Here is a 6,899-nt window from a genome sequence, read left to right as displayed (position 1 = left end):
CTAGTGGTAAGTAGTCACTCCTTATTCACTTTGTATGGTGACCCTAACCCTAACCCTAACCCATCCCACAGTATGAGATCAGAGGACACACCAGATGACTTGGCAGGCAGGAGACAGCGTCCTTGCCAAGCATCTCTGGCTCTGTGTAGATGGTGTCCCCAAAGCACAGGTGGAGGGTGAGCACACAGGCATCTGCAAGGCCCTCCATGCCCTGACAGAGGTGACGCGTGACACAGGATACCTGTCATGACACGCAAGGGCTCTGTGAGGTTACATATACGTATCCTGCCTTATTCTGTGTCTGGCTTCGGAAATGCCAGTCAGCACTCGTGGCCTGGAAAGTGCAAGGCAGGTGGACGGTTGAGGTGATGAGAACCATGGGGGCAGTGTGGGGAGCCTCCTCCTCCCGTCGCTTCCCCTTCCTCCTCTTCCTCCTTCTCCTGGCAACCCTGCATTTTGAGGGTTGCCAGGCTGTTCCATGGGCAGCACGACGTCCAGGTAGGGCGGACAACAACAGAGGCAACATCTTCAGGGCGGGTGGGAGGCAGAAGCCCTGTGGGGAGGCATGGAGGTAACACAGCTTCTGTGGACCCACTTAGTGAGTAAGTGGTGGGATGAGTAGCATCAGAGCAGGGAGCTTTTCCTTTGATCCTGGCAGAATCTGGACCTCCGTCTGGCTCTCACAATGGTCCATGATCCGTGTCCAGTCTCTGTGGCTCTTTTATGGAAAAGTGTAGTGGAGACTGGAAGAAAAATCTTTCTCATCTCTGTTTGCTTACAGCTGTGCGTACCGGTCAAGATTCCAACCGATACCACATTCTGCAGAGTAAAGAGATTCCTAGTGGTAAGTAGTCACTCCTTATTCACTTTGTATGGTGACCCTAACCCTAACCCTAACCCATCCCACAGTATGAGATCAGAGGACACACCAGATGACTTGGCAGGCAGGAGACAGCGTCCTTGCCAAGCATCTCTGGCTCTGTGTAGATGGTGTCCCTAAAGCACAGATGGAGGGTGAGCACACAGGCATCTGCAAGGCCCTCCATGCCCTGACAGAGGTGCCCCGTGACACAGGATACCTGTCATGACACGCAAGGGCTCTGTGAGGTCACATATACGTATCCTGCCTTATTCTGTGTCTGGCTTCGGAAATGCCAGTCAGCACTCGTGGCCTGGAAAGTGCAAGGCAGGTGGACGGTTGAGGTGATGAGAACCATGGGGGCAGTGTGGGGAGCCTCCCCTTCCTCCTCCTCCTTCTCCTGGCAACCCTGCATTTTGAGGGTTGCCAGGCTGTTCCATGGGCAGCACGACGTCCAGGTAGGGCGGACAACAACAGAGGCAACATCTTCAGGGCGGGTGTGAGGCAGAAGCCCTGTGGGGAGGCATGGAGGTAACACAGCTTCTGTGGTCCCTCTTAGTGAACATTTTGTGGTTTGATATTCATAGATGACATTGCTGCAGATACTAGTAATCAAATAGTTGTGTTTATAACTTCAGACAGATTAAGGGATGCGACTTTAATTATGCAGCAACTCTTATGCCTTATCAATTGTTACAATCTTATGCACTTGAGTCAAGATTTACTGCCTACCCCTTTCGCAATGCAGCTTGCACTAGTGAGGAAAGTACTAAACAGCGGTGAGCTGTATCAACTACTAGACCCGTGTTTTAAACAATGGATGAACCCCTTCCCAGTTTAGATCCCCACAGTAATATCCCATCGGTGTTCTTCCTTTGACCCTGACCCACAAGGTCTCCTTTGACTCATCATCTGTCCCCAGAGTTCCATACACTCCAGCCTACCACTGACATAAATAGCCACTCCCCTTCCCCACCTGCCTGGCCTGTCTTCCCTAAAGAGCCTATAACCTTCCTTTCCAACACTCCAGTCATAGGAGCCATCCCACCACGTTTCTGTGATGCCAATGATATCATACCCCTGCAGCTGTGTAGACATCTCTAATTCCTTTCATTTATTCGCCATATTGCAGGAGTTCGTATAGAGGCATCTGAGCCAAGCTCCAAATGAAGCCAGCTCATTGGCTGGAGCAGCTCTGAAACAGCTCTGCATTGCTCCAAGTGTTTATTACCGGTGCTGACAAGTGACTGGGAGTGTTGGGATGAATCGATGCCTCCCTCCAACACATCTAGTTTAAAGCTGCTTTGACCAGCCTGGCAAGCCTACCAAATCAGCGTTTCCCCTTCTTTATCACACCAGCTCCACCAGCCTCCAGTAAACGTGGCCTCCCAAATCACAGAATCATAGAATCATAGAATAGTTAGGGTTGGAAAGGACCTGAAGATGATCTAGTTCCAACCTCCCTGCCACGGGCAGGGACACCTCACACTAAACCATGTCACCCAAGGCTGTGTCCAACCTGGCCTTGTACACTGCCAGGGATGGAGCATTCACAGCTTCCCTGCACAACCCATTCCAGTGCAATCAAGTCCCATCTTCTACATAACCAAACCCCTGACTATGGTATCACCATTCTAACCACTTAGTAACCTGCCAAATCCACCTGGCCTTATCAAGGTCCTCCCCTTTGACCTGGAGGATTGAGGAAAAAGCTATCTGAACCAAAAAGCCCCTAACCACTTTTCCCAGGGCTCTCTAGACCTTCTTAAAGATTCCCAGGCTGCTGCTGTCAGTATCACTAGCACCCACATTGACCATTAGAAGTGGGTAGTAGTCAGCAGGACTTCCTAGGCCAGGCAACCTCTCAGCGACGTCCCTGATCCGAGCCCCTGGCAGGCAAAACACCTCCCTTGAGACTGAGGCCAATGGATGGGTGCCTCTGTTCCTTTCAAAGCAGAGTCCCTTAATACTGTGACCTGCTGCTTTTTCCTGGAGGCACTAGTAGTGACCCTCTTTACTGTGGCATCAGCTGGTTGTTCATCTGGTGCAGCGTGCGTTTCCTCTTTAGCCCCCTGCAGAACTGCGAAGCAGTTCTGGGTGGGAATGTTGGATTTTGGAGGAAGACCCTTGCTTTTTAATTGTCCTCTTCCTCTTTTCCTTTGTTTCCTTTCTTTTTTTTTTTTTTTTTTCTTACTAACTCCCAGCTTCCTGGATTAATGCCTTCCTCCTTTTCTCTGTGGGCTACAGTGGACGCTTGTGACCCCTGCACAGTCTGGGCCCGGAGCAAGCAACACTGCTCCCTCCCTACTTCCCTGGCATCTTTCAGCTACTGACAGTATCCCGCAGCTCAGCTCCCTGCTGCAGGAGGGCCTCCACCAGGGCGCACCGAGTGCAGCCCTGCCCATTGTGCGCCCTCGCCTCCCGAGACCAGTGCAGGCCCTCTGTACACTCCGAGCTCTGCACTGCAGCCTCCCCTCTCATCGGCTCTGTCTGGTGCCGACGCTGCCACCGCCGGGGCAGCCAAACCAGAGCTCCCAGAGCGGGCCCTGGCCCTGAGGCGAGCGCTCTCCCTTGCTCGCGCTGCCCACCGGCGCCAGCTGCCGCGCCACGCGCTGTTGCCGCTCTCCCCGGGGCGGGTTTTCCCTGCTCAGGGTGCGCCCGTCCCACCGGGCGCCGGCTCCTGTGAGTCCCTGCTCGCCTCAGCGGAGCCCCAGGCTCCTGGGCAAGGCCTGGAGAGGTCTTGAGGGTCCCTCGGTGGCTCCCGCCGCTCAGAGCTGAGGCTGGCGGACACGGGGTTTCCCCTCGATCCGGGGCTGAAGGCTCCTCTCTGGAGCAGCGGGAGTTCAGCCTCTCCAACACAAAACACGCTACGGCATTGTCAGCAGTGCAGAATACAGAAATATGTGGGACCGTCTCTTCTCCAACAGGTGCTGGTCATGGTGGTGAGGAAGCAGCACAGGCTGAAGAATCGAAAGGCATGCAGGTGTTCACTGCAGCTGTGGCAATGGCCATCCTTGCGTCCATACTCCTTCTGGTGGCTTTGGGTTACCTGCTGAAATTGAAGTGGCAGCAAAGGAAACAGTGAGTTGTTTTTTCCAGCATTCTTCGTTGGATGGCTGCCCTGCGCAATGAAGCCCCTCCAGTGGCAGCATCCTGGAGTGCAGGTCTCACGGGCAGCACCATTAGCATGTCATACATTCGGGATCGTAGAAGCGTAGAGTTGGTTGGTGTGGCAGGGACCTTTAGAGATCGTCTCGAGCAACCCCGCTGCCAGGGGCAGGGCCATCTTTTCCCCTTGTCAGGTTGCTCAGCGCCCAATCCAGCCAAACCTTGAACAGGGCCAGACGTGGGGTAACTACAGCTTCCATGGGCAACCAGCTCCAGCGCCTCAGAACCCTCGTTGTAACAAATGCCCTCCTCCTGTCCAATCTAAATCTACCCTCTTCCCATTTAAAACTGCTGCCGCTAGCCCTGTCACTACAGGGCTTGGGAAGAAGTATCATTCCCATCTTGGTTATTATCCCCCATTAATACACTGAAATGCCACAGTAAGTACTCCCCGGAGCCTTCTCCAGGTAGAACAACCCCCACTGCTGGGGTGGCTGTTTCAGTTGTGAGGTTTTGCCACCTGTCCTTTTCATTCCTACTCATGAGGACTCCTTTCCAAAACCCGTTCTTTGTGTTGCAGAGAACAACTGCTTCCTGCTGCCAACAGTGCATTGAAGAAAGATGCAGCTACAAGGGAAGGAGATTATAACCTAGAAAAAGAACGCAAACTCACTGAAATTGCCCTGGAAATAGAAGAACTCGCCAGGAAGGGGAAATTAATGAGATAGCTACATGCTGTGAAACTAGTTTGGAATCCTACTGGCACATGAGAAACCCTTTGTGGTTTGATAGTCGGAGATGACATTACTGTAGATACTAGTAATCACTCAAATAGTGGTGACCAATAGCTTTGGGGATCTATAATCGTGTGTTCCACCCAGTGGTAATCTTGTTACCTCTGATTATATTATGCCTGTTGCTAGCAGTAGACTATATGTGAGACTAAGGATGGCAGTTAAACACCTTCAAAGCCTTCTTCAATTCTCTTGGACATATTAGCAGGAATGCTTAATAATAACAAGGAGAGGACTGTTGTAAATAAAATTATCTGAATTCTTCTCACCGTACGTTGGTCTCAATAGTTTTTCTTAGCACGAATAACTAAAGCTGCTGGAGCTTAGGCCACAAGATGCTTCTCTTGAAATGAACTTCTCTTTAACTTCCTGGTTGGCAAAGGAATGCCCTGAGGCCAGTGCAAACTGGAAGATAAGGAAGCCCCGACTAGCAGCAGAAGATGCAATCCATCCTGGTAAGAAACATCTGGAGACAGAGAAAGAATCCACTAAAGAAGAAAAAGACACCTTGGGATCCAAAAGGTGTGTGGAAGGCACATGAAGAGTGTGGCAAGAGTGGGTACCTAAATGTTAAGGGTGTAAAGGGCCAGGGATTTCTGTGTTCTAGGTCCCTTGCCACAGGCACCCAGCTTAAGCTGTTTCTAACACTCTACTACTCAAACAAACTGCCTTACTGGACTTAAAGCCTGAGACTCTGCTAGGGGATACCTAGGGTGGGGAAATTTCTTTAACATGAAGTAAGTACCCCACTGAATGCAGCATCGTCACCAACTGGGATGACATGGAGAACACTGGCACCACGCTTTCTACCACAAGCTGAGAGTGGCCCCTGAGAAACACCCCACGCTGAAGCCCAAAGCCAAAAGAGAGAAGATGATATAGATCATATTAATGAGAACAGGCAGACACTGGGAACAATCAGCTACTGGAATAATCTCCCCACGAAAGCAGTGGATTCCCTAGCACTGGACACTTTAGGATTTTGCTGAGACATCTACTCTAGGTCATGCTTTTCCTAGAAAGCTTGGACCAGATGATCCTTGAGGTCCCATCCAAACTGCTGTTCTATGATTCTGTGATATTCAAGACCTGCAATACCTCAGCCATGTATACAGGCATCCAGGCTGTGTTGTCCCTGTACGCTCCTCATTGTACCACTGTTACTACGATGGACTCTGGAGATGGTCTTACCCACGCTGTCCCTGTGTATGGAAGCTTGTGTCCACCCCCATGGCATCCTCCCTCTGCATCTGGCTGGCTGTGACCTGGCAGAATACCTCATGAAGGTCCTGAGAGAGAGGCTACAGCTTCACCACTACAGCTGAAAGCGACATTAAGTGCCACATGAAAGAGAAGCTGTTAGGTTGCCCTGGATTTTGAGCAGGAGATGGACACGGCTGCCTCTAGCTCTTCCCTGGAGAAGAGCTACAAAATCCCAGATGGCCAGGTCATCAGTACTGGCCATGAGAGCTTCAGGTGCCTTGCAGCCCTCTTACAGTCATCTTTCTTAGGTATGGAGACCTGTGGTATCCATGAAAAGTACCTTCAAAATTACCTTGGTTTTCCCAAATGTGGGCTCGTTCACCCGGCGTGCAATAAGCCAATCTCAGACACAGGGTACAGATAGTGTTTAATTCATATTTGCACACAGGTGGGTGTGAGGGGACAGTTCCACAAAGCTGGCACACCTCCAGTCTGCAAGCTAGCCCCTTCTATATGTTTCAAACAGTGAAAATCAGTGTTTTCCATGGGCGTAACAGTCTGTAGCTAGAATCATTGGCTCTCATGTTCTCATCTCTGTTTCAAGACACAACACATCTTTCTTTTCCAGTGGCAGCATCCTGGAGTGCAGGTCTCACGGGCAGCACCATTAGCATGTCATTCATTCGGGATCGTAGAAGCGTAGAGTTGGTTGGTGTGGCAGGGACCTTTAGAGATCGTCTAGGGCAACCCCGCTGCCAGGGGCAGGGCCATCTCTCCCCTTGTCAGGTTGCTCAGCGCCCAGTCCAACCAAACCCTGAACAGGTCCAGACGTGGAGTAATCTACCTCGCACCTAGGGCTGTCTCTTCCCTTTTGGGCAGTGGCAGAGATATTTGGTGTTATTTTAGCTTGCTGACATGGGGATGTCTGAGCAGAA

General features: G+C 51.3%; 1 pseudogene; it reads left to right on the top strand.

The window, feature by feature from the left end:
- The first annotated feature begins 5,110 nt into the window (after window positions 1-5,110).
- Window positions 5,111-6,434, top strand: LOC134166671 (actin, cytoplasmic 1-like; annotated as a pseudogene).
- The last annotated feature ends 465 nt before the right edge of the window (window positions 6,435-6,899 follow it).

The sequence above is a fragment of the Pezoporus occidentalis genome, unplaced genomic scaffold, assembly GCF_034315485.1.
Source record: "Pezoporus occidentalis ecotype Australia unplaced genomic scaffold, CSIRO_AGI_Poc_V1 ctg27, whole genome shotgun sequence".
Lineage (NCBI taxonomy): Eukaryota > Metazoa > Chordata > Aves > Psittaciformes > Psittacidae > Pezoporus > Pezoporus occidentalis.
This window is presented reverse-complemented; position numbering and strand designations above follow the sequence as displayed.